The 12,605-nt window shown below is 44.8% G+C and overlaps 1 protein-coding gene across 1 annotated transcript in view; it reads right to left on the bottom strand.

Annotated features, from left to right (window-relative positions):
* The window catches only part of LOC138480771 (G-protein coupled receptor 83-like), a 638,075-nt gene extending 633,169 nt beyond the window's left edge, over positions 1 to 4,906 (bottom strand). The window contains exon 1 of the mRNA XM_069612515.1: positions 4,857 to 4,906. The gene's annotated coding sequence lies outside the window, so the exon portion shown is untranslated. The remainder of the gene's footprint in view (positions 1 to 4,856) is intronic.
* Between the last annotated feature and the right edge of the window lie 7,699 nt (positions 4,907 to 12,605).

Raw genomic sequence — 12,605 nt, 5'->3', positions numbered from 1 at the left:
AGTCGCAGTTTCGGTACTGTGGATCAGCCCGGGATAAATCTCTAATGATCAGGATGGACTATGTGGGTGATGAGCAGCGATAAGCGAGTAGCCAAGATTTTCGCAAATATTTTAACATCAGAATTTATTAATGAAAAGTGCCTATAGGACCCAGAGCTTTGAGCAGGTTTATTAGGCTTAAGTAGGACCATGGTAATCCTCTCTCCCGTGGTTTTGGGCGGAATTTGGGTTTCTGACCATACTTTATGGAGGTAGGGAACCAGGGAACCAGGGAACCAGGGAACCAGGGAACCAGGGATGATTTACAATGCTTATAAAATATGGCTGTGAAGCCATTGGAACCGGGGGCCTTCCATGTTGGGAGATCATCGATAGCCTGAGCAATCTCTTTTTGGGAGAGTGGGAGATCTAATTGGGCACTATCATCATGTTCTGGCTGCATAAGCGGAAGGATCTCAAGGAACCCTTCCACGTCTTCTATAGGGTGATCATCTTTATCCACATACAAGTCAGCATACATGTCACTGAATTCTGCATTAATCCCCCAATGGGTATGTACTAGATTAACTGATGCATCCTTAATCAGAGGAATTCAGTTATTCCCTTCTTCTTGTTTTACTGTACGGCTGGCAGCCTGACAGGCCTTTCACCTTTCCCATAGTGCCTCACCGCCGGAGGGGCATCGAGGAATTTCATTCACCTTTCAGCGTTGTGTCTAAATGTATCCACCGCCTCCATGATCTGCGTAAGTGAGGCCCTAGGGGGATGAACTGAGTGCGCCAGCTCTAGATGGCAAAGATCTAGGTCACTCTTCTTTATCTCTTGACTGATCCGTTTGAGAACCCCAAACTCAGTGGCCATGGCAATTCCCCGAATGCACATTTTAAAAGCATGCCGGCTGCAAAAGCCATATCTGATAGTGCTTTCGATTTAAATAGCCAGATGTTCCTGTGATTAGAGAGCCTATCCAAGGTCAGAGTAATGAGAATCGGGGAGTGATCCGAATATGTTCTGGGCAGAATGTGGGCCTCTAAGTCACCACTGAGAAGCACATCAGATATTATAATTATATATACATAATGTATATACATCATTGTTCTTTTATAACGCGCTTAATACCAGAGCTGGTTTCTAAGCAGAAGCTCGAGATTCAAACCTGTGTTGCTATGTGTTGTCTTGCTTCCAAGACAAACACATTGCCCCTGAGCTATCCTCCCGGCCCAATCATAGATCACTGGAGGAGGAGTTGTGTACTGAGGGGTAAAAGAAATATGCTTGCACGCGTGTAGTAAGCACCCTCCAAGCATCTAGTAGACCTACACCGTGCATCCCCTTGCGCAGCGCTCGAGCAGCTTTAGTGAGAGTTATGTGACATCGGAAGGACCTATCTAGTTGAATATGTACAATGGTGTTAAAATCCCTTCCCCACAGCACAGGTAACAGAGGATAGGGCTAGCATGTCAGTGATCTTCCTGGAGAATTGAGGGTCGTCTATGTTGGGTCCATAAACATTAGGTTACACTCTTTTTATGTTGAAATGGGAGAGACGTGTGCACAGGTATCATTACGCCTCTTGCTTGCGATGAATATGTAGTGTAGTATCTGTTATTACCCCAGCTCCTCACAAATCCCTCACAGCATGCAGCTGAAGCGTGTGTCTCCTGCAAGAACTGGTCCTGTGTCTTTCCACATAAAGGATGAAGGAATAGTTTCCGCCTTTTGATGGGGTTCCTAAGACCCATCACATTCCAATGTTTTATATGTGACATCACCCATCCCCGGTACTGCATAGAAGCATCATCGTTTGCCAAGTCACTCCACCAACCCAAAGTTGTCATTGGACTCCCCTCAGGGAGTAGTTGTCTGCATGAGTGCCTACACCGTAATAGCCAAGCGTGCTTTTAAAGTGAAACTTTTCCCTCCCACCTCCCTCCCTCATCTCCCGCTCAACTGGGGCGATGTATCCCCCAGCATAACAACTCCAACAAACTTTGCAACCTTGCATGGTGAGGTTGTTGCACGAGATCAGACCCGGCCTTAAAACGGACAATTGAAATATTAAATATTCCATAATCCTTAATCTCTTAACTAAGAATAAAGGAGGACACCTAGGTGCCACAACAGAACAGCATTTCTTTGGCAAATATCTGCACACCATAGCGATCAAAACCTAGCATTTCAGATCATAAACATTGCAGTTAGTAAGCACCCTGCTCCGTAAGTACAAAACAGGGAAAAACTCCAGGTATCTCATTTTACAGTTGTATTCTCATCCAGGAATTTCAGTGTTTCCTCAGGGAGCATGAAAAAGTACACTTTGCCATTGCTTTTGATTCACAATTCAGACCCCGTGGTAGTTTAGTATTGTTATTATTATGCAAACTCAAATAGAGAGCTTGATAAAAGGAGGGTCTGATTAGCAGACCTCCCTTTCTGATACAGATTACCACATTATTGTAATATTAATACACATTTTAAAAAGGCAGGGTTTATACACCCTCATCAGATGGCAATCTTTTTACACCCTGTCACTGACAAAAGTTGTATGATCAAAAGGTACATTTCCTTTCCTTGTTTGAAACATATTCCAGCATGTAGTATCCGTGCTGTATTTTCGCAGTTGCTAAATGCAGGGTGGGCGCAGAGTAAATAATGTGAGGGGTGCGCAGCACTTCCGTCACTCAGAACCAGTGAATTTGCAAGCACGTGCTAATGTGTTTCCATTCTTCAAGATACTTGGTTAACAAAGGAATCTGCATTATATTATGCTGACTTACCTTACCCTCGCTTTAGATTTAAGCTGGATCAAGGAAAATTACATCTAACCTCCCAATATATATACACACTGGAACTCTCGCTCCTCTTGCACATACTGTATATACTGTCTTCTGTGTTTTTTATTGTATAACTGGCCAGTTTCATGCCTATTGTGTACAAACTGCCCTTATTATTACTGACTGTATATAATGTGTGATACTGTAAAGCAATGCACACCAAGCTGAACAACCCTCTCGATGCCAATTGCGCCCTGATACCCTCGGGTCTGACACGCATTACAAATATTAAAACAAACAAACAAACATTTCATTCAACTGGCTAGAGGTAAGCTTGTCTCAGGAGGATAGCTCAGGTGCACACCTTGGAAGCAAGACGACATGGAGCAACACAGGTTTGATCCCCGGGTCCACGCTTAGAAACCTCTAAGTATTAAGTGCATAATAAATAACATATAATTATTATTAGCTTCACACCCTTTCTTACCACCCAGTCTGTTATTGACTTCCTGACCCAGGTATTTTGTGGGTAGGGGTTCCCAAAAATTCTAAGAGCAATGTCCCGTTCATATTAGGTGAAATGAGAGAGCTCTTGTACCCAAATAAAGAGCTTCAATGAATTCTTCAAGGAGTGAGTACATTAGCTGGCTTCAGATAATAGGATTGTGTTAAATGTTGTACAGGAGATGATGTGACATCACAGACTCACTCCCCCCCCCCATGTTGCTCCCGGAGCAATTCCCATAACCACATGGCGGGAAAAAAAGGTCTGGCGCACAAGCTCTCCTGAGTGGATAGCTGGTGTTCACAAGAGGACATCTAGTTGTGGCGCATGGTATGCCATTGAGGGAGGGATGCAAAGGAAGAGAAAGACTTGTCAAGATATGCCCAAATTATATGACGATAAGTGGCATTTTGGACACTCCATTAAAGCAATTCAGTTTAAGTGACAGAGTCAATATACAATTGCCAGGGTACATGGTTAAAAGCATCTTTACATTTAGACGTTGTAAATTGTGGTATGAACTTTATCAAAGTTCAAGATGGCTGCCGATGGAATGTGGAGCACAATGTTAAAATGGATGTGAGTATGGTCGATACTGAATGCAGGGATATGTGAATAGCGTCATGGATGAATTGGCTGGCAGTGCAACTGCACCACTAATTATGCAGAACGCAGAGTTCCACAAAGCTTCAATTTCAGTAAGCAGCAAGCCAAGGAAGTTAAGCGCATGAGCTGGCAATGGAACACTACACTTTTAAGTGCATGAAATGCCATGCACAATAAATGCGCATAGCAAAATAAAACAGAGTGCACTGCACACTGTCTCCTGCTTGCACTATGACAATTACCCCAGACTGTAAAACTACAGCACCGGGCAGCATGAAGCACCTCAAACGCGGAGAGCTGTAGTATCGCCTGCTCAATGCACTAGCAGCAGTTCTGGAAGCCAGACTGATGTGCTTCTGGGTGTTAAGAGAGGATTCGGGTCACCAGTAGCGGGTACACCAGCAGGAGTCCATGCCTGTGGTATCTAGGGCAAAAGAGTCATCAACCAAAGGGAGCCCGTGGAGTATCAATGGAGTTTGAATGGAGTGTCAATGGAGTATCAATGGAGTATCAATAGAATATCAATGAGTCTGCGACGGAGTAAGAGACACAGATCCACAAAGAGCCAGAAAAAGAAATGGACGTGCCAATGCCCATATATACGGATCCTCTCACTGCAATCTTCGTTGCACTTGCATACATGCTGTGGTGTGCATGTGTGTGTGTGTTGGTTGAGCACAGCACACGTGTGGCTCAGGAGGATGGAATCTGAGGAACAGAGAACACCGATGAGTGATCCGATGTGTGTGTTGTGTGTGGAGAGCAGACATTATAAAACGCATGTTTGGTAGTCCCTCACAAGCTCCTTACACACTGTGTTTACCTGCATTCACTGGAATCCACCTGCTCATTACCACTACGCAATAAATGGAACACGTTTGGGTTCCCTGCATTATCTTTCGCTTTGTGGGTAAGTAAGTACGCAATCTTTAAGCTATTACATTTAACAGTTCGCATCGACATCCTCTTACCTCCAGCCTCTTCCTTTAACTGCAAGTTTTCACTGGAATTATCCGATCTGAAGCATGAAAATCAATAACTTCAATTTGAAAATTGAAAACAGACATCATAAAATCAGAATAAAACCACTTTATAACAAATACATACCACTGAGCTACCACCAATTGGTATTAATGTTGCCACCACCGGCGGTTATACCGTCAATTTGGCCGGTTTTGGGCAGTAAGGTAGAGGAATTACGTCCAGCATTCGGCTGGAGGTGTTTCCTCTGCCTTACGACCAAACATGCATTTCGGCGGTGTGGTAATGCCGCAGTACTGCAGTGCATTACCACTGTTTTTTACGATACTGCCAAAATCGTAATGTGACATAGTCCCTTAAAACAGGCATGCATCATACCAGGCATTCACCATACACTCATGTGTGCTGCTATCGGTACTCATTTCCGTTCACATTCTGAGGTAGCCCATCCCGACATGTGGCACAGGCAAGGACAGATTTGCCATCATGACCTCTATATTTGAGACTTACATTGAGACTAGTCATTTTCTGTTCAGCTTTTCTTATGGTGTGAGGGATGTATGCCGTGTTGACTTTACCATGACTAATGTTGTCACCTGCTTGTGCAACAGATGATGCCAGAGCAGCATGAGTAGAATGCCTGCTGGAACAGGCGTGCTCAGTTACAGTTACACCCATGGTTATTACTTGACCCCCCCAACCCAGCCTGGATAAAATGGGAATCCAACCCATGAAGTCACATCACATGCAGCTGGCAAAGCATTACTATAAAATAAAGGTCAAGTAGTAACAACAAACAAAGGGTTCCTACCGCTCTGTCTTAGCAGCCATTGGCCCTCATTACAAGGTTGCCGGTAAGTCAACGGCCAGTATCCCGGTAATAACGGTATATTATGGGCAACGCAGGAATGGTAAGTTTTTATTCCCGATAGGTCTCCATGGGAATGGGAAACAGTGCCGTTGCTTCAGTGATTTTTCTGCCGGTAGGGGCCTGAACTACTGGCAGGTCAGAGTGATCCGGCCGAGAAGAGGTGCCGGTAACCGTTGTTACTGCCACTTTTTCTGCACTGGGTCACTTGTAATGAGGGCTAATATTGCCTCTGTTGCAGGGATGTGGCGTTGTGATAACATAAAACCTCATGAACAATCAATGCTCCCACTTAAAATATCTTTTGACATATGCATTTTGTCGATGGGTCGATGAGACCTTATGATCTTCATCTGCCAGATGCACGCTGGCACCACAGGAGGTTTGGTTTTAGGCATTACAATACAGCCACATTGTGCAGTACATATTCTCTGACATGTGCGGCCTGAGGATTTGGCACTGAAATGCTGAAAGTTTGTGAAAATTGCAGACACATTCTGGAAGGCAAAGTCCTTAAATGGTTACTTGGCCTTGCAGACATTTCCCCTTCAATTTAGGAGGAGAGTAGAACACGACCAAACAATGAATGGGTTCTCTATATAATGCTCCTGTGGAAAGTTGCGGGATCATACTGTCTATGAGAGAAGGTCACACATGACTTTCTCTGGACAGAAACATGTTGAGTCGTCATTAATTGTATATACTGTTGAACATTCATAATGTGAACAAATGTCTCTGCTATTTCGGTCCCTTTTTGATGCGAACAGGATGACCGGCAGATAATTCCTGATTGCATCTGCGTCAGTGTCCACACCCTCAGCACGGGAAGTTACTTTCCTCCCCAATAAAGGTGTCACCCAACATACTGTTAAGTGTTTGTTCTTTACTCAGCCCTATCTTCAATTCATCTCATACCCCTTGAATACGCCCCCACCCCCGAGCTACCAATGAGCCAAGAACCAGGCCAGTGTACGGGAAGTATATTTGTATTTATTTGAATGATAAAAGAAAAGAGCACACACCACCTTCTCCGTGGCTCACAATTAAACTTCTTGTTACACAAATAAATCACACAAGTTGGTTGGGAAAAACGCACATCACAATTATTTAATTTCAACAGATTTCACTTCAAGATATAATCAAACTGGCCAATGAACAAAATCAATGTCATATGCAATGCTGTGCAATTTCGATATTCCTGCATTCTTCAAAGGCTAGCTGTTTGGTTGACAGATTTGTACAAATGCATATGCCAATTTTTATTTCACCCACACTTTTGCCTTAGATTAAAAACATGATGATTTATCAGTTTGTTTTTCAGACCCCTCCCCCCCCTTGCTTTTGTCTGCTTTGGGGAAGTCGAACAGACAAATTGGGATGATTTGGGAATTTTGGATTTCAGACCCCTCTTGACTTAAAGGCCTCTGTTGGGGAAGCTAGACAGAAGGATTGCCCAATTAAATTAATGTCTATAGTTTTCAGTGCACTCTGTGAATGAACTTTGGTCATTTTGAATTTTGACAAAAATCACTCTGTGGTGTTCTTCCAAAGGGAATTCATTAAATTAATATTTTTTTGTTAAATAGGCTTAGGATTCTAACAGTTTTGCCCCCACCTGTTCTCTATAAAGTGAAAGGATTTCGGGGAAGCAGATCCCCCCACCTTTTGATTTCAAATAGCTCAATTCTACTTACATTTATAACATTTGTTTAAAGTTCAGCAAAGCCAGCTGCATGTTAGGACCCTATGGGAGGACAGGGCAGGGGTCAGGTTACTCCACTCTCAAGGATGGTCCCCAGCCCTTCAGCATAGGGACCAGTCGGTTTTTTTAGACATCTCCTGCAACAGGCCACTCTACCCAGATGCAATCTCAGCAATCTCCTCTGGTGTTTCCTTGCAGCTGCCAGATTTTAATTTTTAGCAGTTCTCTCTTCTCTAAAAGTGCATCCACTTTATATACCAGTGATGACAACACCAAGATTGAAATGTTTGGCGGTGCACTGTAAGGATTCACGCAACCAGGATTGGACAGTTACTCATCTTCCTCCCAAGTCCAGCCCCTCTCTAATGATTTGTTTAGGAGTTTGAAATCTCCTTTTGTGTCCATGTCAACCTTTTTGGCAAACAAAGCTACGTGGCAATTTTCCAATGTTTCTATAAAAGCATAATAGTTTGGAACATGCAATTTACTCTGCAAATTCCTACTTTTACCATCCACATGTTCAGAGCAGACAGGAACACTGTTTATCTGACCTTTACAATTCCCTAATACACAGGTGGATGAATTTTATTTCAATAAATGACCTTTAGATTATCAAACAAATGACACACAAAAGAAGAAAGTACGAATTATGGTTGCTGAGAAAAATGCACAGATAGAATAGTCCTTTTAAATAAACAGAAAATTGTTTATTTCCTGTCTTGAGGCCTTTTGCCACTCTTGGACCACATGTGACCAGCAAACACACAGCAGTTTGGCACCGCTTAACCACGGGACAGCGTCCAGAACCGCAAGGTCTTTGGGCACGCACTACTAAAAGCACCTGCCCTGAAGCAATTTAGAAGCCTTCCCGCTTAGACGGACCGCCACATGGGGAATCAGAACACAAGGGTGGGGCCTCCTGTAAACAGCAATTAGAGATGCCTAAAGCAATCAAGTAGACAACACACCATTGAGTGCTGTCCTTACAGCCCTGATGAAAGTGGGTCAATAGGAAGATACCACTGAAACTGGTAGGCTTTTTCTGTGACCTGAAAAACGAGTGAAGAATCAACAACTTGGTGACAGGTCGCATATCAATCCTCTCAAAAATTAAGACAGAGGACAAAGATACACTCATTGAATGGAGACCAATAACTTCAAGACTCTTCTGTGTATGGGAGAACACATTAAGAGACCACATTCTGTTTTTTTAACTGTGTTTCTAGAATAAACACAGTACATATTCTTTGGCATTTTATTCTCTGGCCAAGTAATGATTTTAAACTCTGCTTTCCATAGATATTGAATAAAAAGTTGAAAATATTTCACTTGTAAAGCAGTTTGGATATGTTATTGATACCCATTGAAAGGAGGACATGATAGACAGAACCTAAAAATCTGGAGATTCATGAATAACTTCCATTTGATTTACCTGATATCCAAATGTGGCACTAGCCTCTTTGTCCCTCCACCCCACCATCACATGGGATCTGGCTACTGATTGGCCTGCTTGTTGCCTTAAGGCCAATCAGGGAAGCCATCAGGCTTAGCCAGTCCTCCAATCAAGGCCCACCACTTGGCCCCTGTCTGAGCCTGTCAGAGCATGATGGCGCATGAGGCACCTCTCCCGGCATTCTACTGCTATCTCACAGCCCTAACAAATGGACATTGATCTACTGTCAGCCCTTTTAAGCTATCATGCGGCACACTCTATCCTCTTTTCTGTCACACTACCTCTGTTGACACTTTGACATGCTCCTTCATGCACTAACTTTCTCCAACTCACACATAGCACGCGTCATCACCACCTTGTTTCACATGCTTCTGATTGCCAAAACATTTTCTAATAAACCCTCGACCTGTGTTGCCAATTTCGTTTTGTGTGCTCAGAGTGCCTTGTAACAAAAATCAAATGTAGGGACCCTCACATCTGTTTTGCCAGTTTTGTTTTTGTGTGCTCAGAGTGCCTGCAAAAACAAATGATGTTAGGTGCCCTTACATAGGTTGTGTGTGCTTTCATTGCTATTCCAGTGCAAGGCCAAATACCTGGGGGTCATCTTCGACTCCACACTATCTTTCTCTCCTCACATCTCTGATGTCTCTAAGAAGTCACACTACCAGCTGCACCTCCTCAGAGGTATTCTTACTTCCCTCTCCTTCCCTTAGAAGCTCACTGTCTCCAGAGCTCTGGTTCTATCTAGGATGGATTATTGCAACAGCCTCTTTCTAAATCTGCCTGCTTCTACTCTCCGCCCTCTGCAACTCATCCAGAACAGGACTGAGAGACTTGTCCTTGGCCTCAAGCCCAGGGATCGTATCTCAACAGGACTTAAGTCTCTGCACTGGCTCCCAGTGGCTGCGAGGATTAAATTCAAAATGCTCTGCCTCATCCACAAGGCCTTCTGGGGGCTGGGGCCTCAATACCTCAAGCTCTTCACTCATCCACCTCCAGCTCCCTCAAGGCCAGTCACTTCTCCAAGCAACAAGTTGGTGGTAGATCTCTCTCTTCGGCTGGGGCCTCCCTATGGAACAGCCTCCCTGAAACTTGAGGAGAACCACCATCGGTTCCGGAAGCACCTTAAAAACGTACTCCTTGCTTCTGCTTTCCCTCTCTCTCTCACCTGCTGAATTCCTGGCTGATACTGAGACTGCACTGGTTACCTGGCCCCTTCTGGCCCAAGTACTGCCAGTTGCATGCCTGCACTGCCCCCCTGGCAACTCCTCCACCCAAGGACTATTTTCTGTATCCCTATAGTCCCCCCACCAGCGCTTATTTCAGCATTCACCCTGCACTTGCCACCTGCTGGCTGCTCTTTTATTTATCTTGTTTATTTACTATCCCATGTACTGTACCTTCCATTCTTTTATTATCATGTTATTTATTATCCCATGTACTACACTTTCCCCTCCCCCCTGCACTTTTCTTTTCCCCTTCCCTTGCAATTGCGTGATCTGAATGACACCTGGTCTAGTAAGATCATTGTCTATCTTCCGTTTGTTCCCCCTCTCTTGCCTCATCGCGCCTCGAAACACATGTATATAGGCGCGTTATGAATGCCATATCATATCATTCTTTTCTTGCAGCCTTGGCCACTAGGCCACCTGGTGAGTTTGTGCTCATATTGTGATGTGCAGACCCTCCTCTTTCTTCCTCATATCCTCTGCCACTATGGTAATCGGCATCTCCCCTATCTTCTCTAACTGCATCCTATCACCTATACTCCCTCTCGCACAAAGTCTGGAAGAAAAGAAAAAAGCTTGAAAAAAGACATCCTGACTGCTAACCGTGGCCTATTTTTTTCAGACACTTGTATCAGTGCAACTTCCAGGCGGTTATTTATTGATATCCTCTTCTGTGTCCCTTCCTCAGATTTATGGACTCCTCATCTCATCTCTACTCTCTCTCCTCTTACATCCTCACCCAAATATGGTGGCACTAAATGGGAAGGCCTCTTAGCAGGTTTTACAACATCCAAGTGCATCATTAATGTCTATCACACTGGCACTATCCTGACCTCTGCATCTCACTCTTCCTCTCCATTCTCACTTATGGTCCTAGCCACTCGGCCGGACACACTTGTGATGCCTTCACCCACACCAATCTACCACTCTCCTCCGTACTGATCACACCAATCTCCTGGTCAGACCACTCTCTCCTCTCACCTGAGCCCCTCTAGGCCCTCTGACCTAGCCTCTGCCTCATGCCAATCTCGGTCACAAACATCTGTTTGATGAAACGAGGGCCCACTGCTGCCTTGGCATCTACCTTCATCCCTCCCACTCTCCCCACTACTGACTCTACCTCTGATGCTGCTCTAAGCTACCTCCTTCTCGTCATCACCAATACCTAGACATTCTTTCCCCAGTCATGAGGATCCACCTGAAAAATGCCTCTAAGTGTAACACCCGGTACAACTCAGAACGTGCATCCCTGAAACACAAGTGCAGATCTGTGGAACGGAAGTGGCAGACCTCAGGCTCACCCTCTGGTGAACTGGCCTGTTGTCTTCTACAAAGACAGTACTGACTCACCATCCACTAAGAAAAGGGCCCACATCCAGGCTCACCTCTCTGGTGCATCTAACAATATGGCTGAATTATTTAAAATCTGCAGAGAATTAGCCAACCCTTCCACAGTCTGCTCCTCCCCTCTTCCCTCCCAGGCCACCTGCAATGCACTGGACACACAGTTCACTGCAAAAACTCAGGATACCCTTGCGTCCCTCTCACCCTGCCCGTCCTCACCCCTTCCCTCATATGGCCTCCGACTGCCTTTCCTCCTTCTCTCCTACCACACCTGATGAGGTCATCAGAGCTGTCCGCTCCATAAAGGTCTCCTACAAACAGGTTTCCCTCTGCTCATCCAGAACCATTAAGGACAATACTGGCTCTCTTGACCCTGCACTCGCTGATTTCTGCAACCACTCTTTTGCTACTGGATCTTTCCCCTCCTCTCTCAAGCACTCCTTTGTGTTCCCCCTCATGAAAAATCCTTCTGCAGACCCATCTAGTCCAGCCAACTACCGTCCCATATCTATCACTTCCTTCCTTGAGAAACTCTTGGAGAAGCTGGTCTTCCCCCAGCTGACCCAGTACACTGAACTTGGTGGTTGCCTCCATGACGATCAAGCTGGATTCTGAGCATCCAGATGTACAGAAACTGCCCTTCTGAACACTCGTGAGGAACTGCTTGCATCTCTTTAGTCCAACTCTCCATCTGTTCTCTTTCTACATGATCTCTCCTCTGCATTCAATACGGTTAGCCACTCCATCCTCATAAAATGGCTCCACGATACCCTAGGTATCTTGGTGCAGAAACTGGACTGGCTGACCTCCTTCCTCAGTGACCTTCCGGCCCAGACTATTCTGGGCTCTTTCTCCACCTCATTGGTCGCCGTGCACAAAAAGAAGTAGTGGAACTATGTTTCCCCACAAACCCCAATGTCACACCCTCTCCCACGCGCAATACACATTCCCTACCTGGATCTCTCCTTGTCTCCATTACACCACCACCACTGTGTAAAGGCAGAAAGAAACACAGTGAAAGAACATGTAAAGTACATTTTACACAACACCCATTACCTTTATTCATTGCCTTCTACAGCAATAAGCTTTATGCACCCTCCCCTTTTTAATCACCCACATTTCTCACCTCTCACGGGGCATCAT

The sequence above is a fragment of the Ambystoma mexicanum genome, chromosome 5p (assembly GCF_040938575.1).
Source record: "Ambystoma mexicanum isolate Mex_15411 chromosome 5p, UKY_AmexF1_1, whole genome shotgun sequence".
NCBI classification, from domain to species: domain Eukaryota; kingdom Metazoa; phylum Chordata; class Amphibia; order Caudata; family Ambystomatidae; genus Ambystoma; species Ambystoma mexicanum.
Note: the sequence above shows the minus strand (reverse complement) of the source record. Positions and strands in the feature narration are given on the sequence as shown.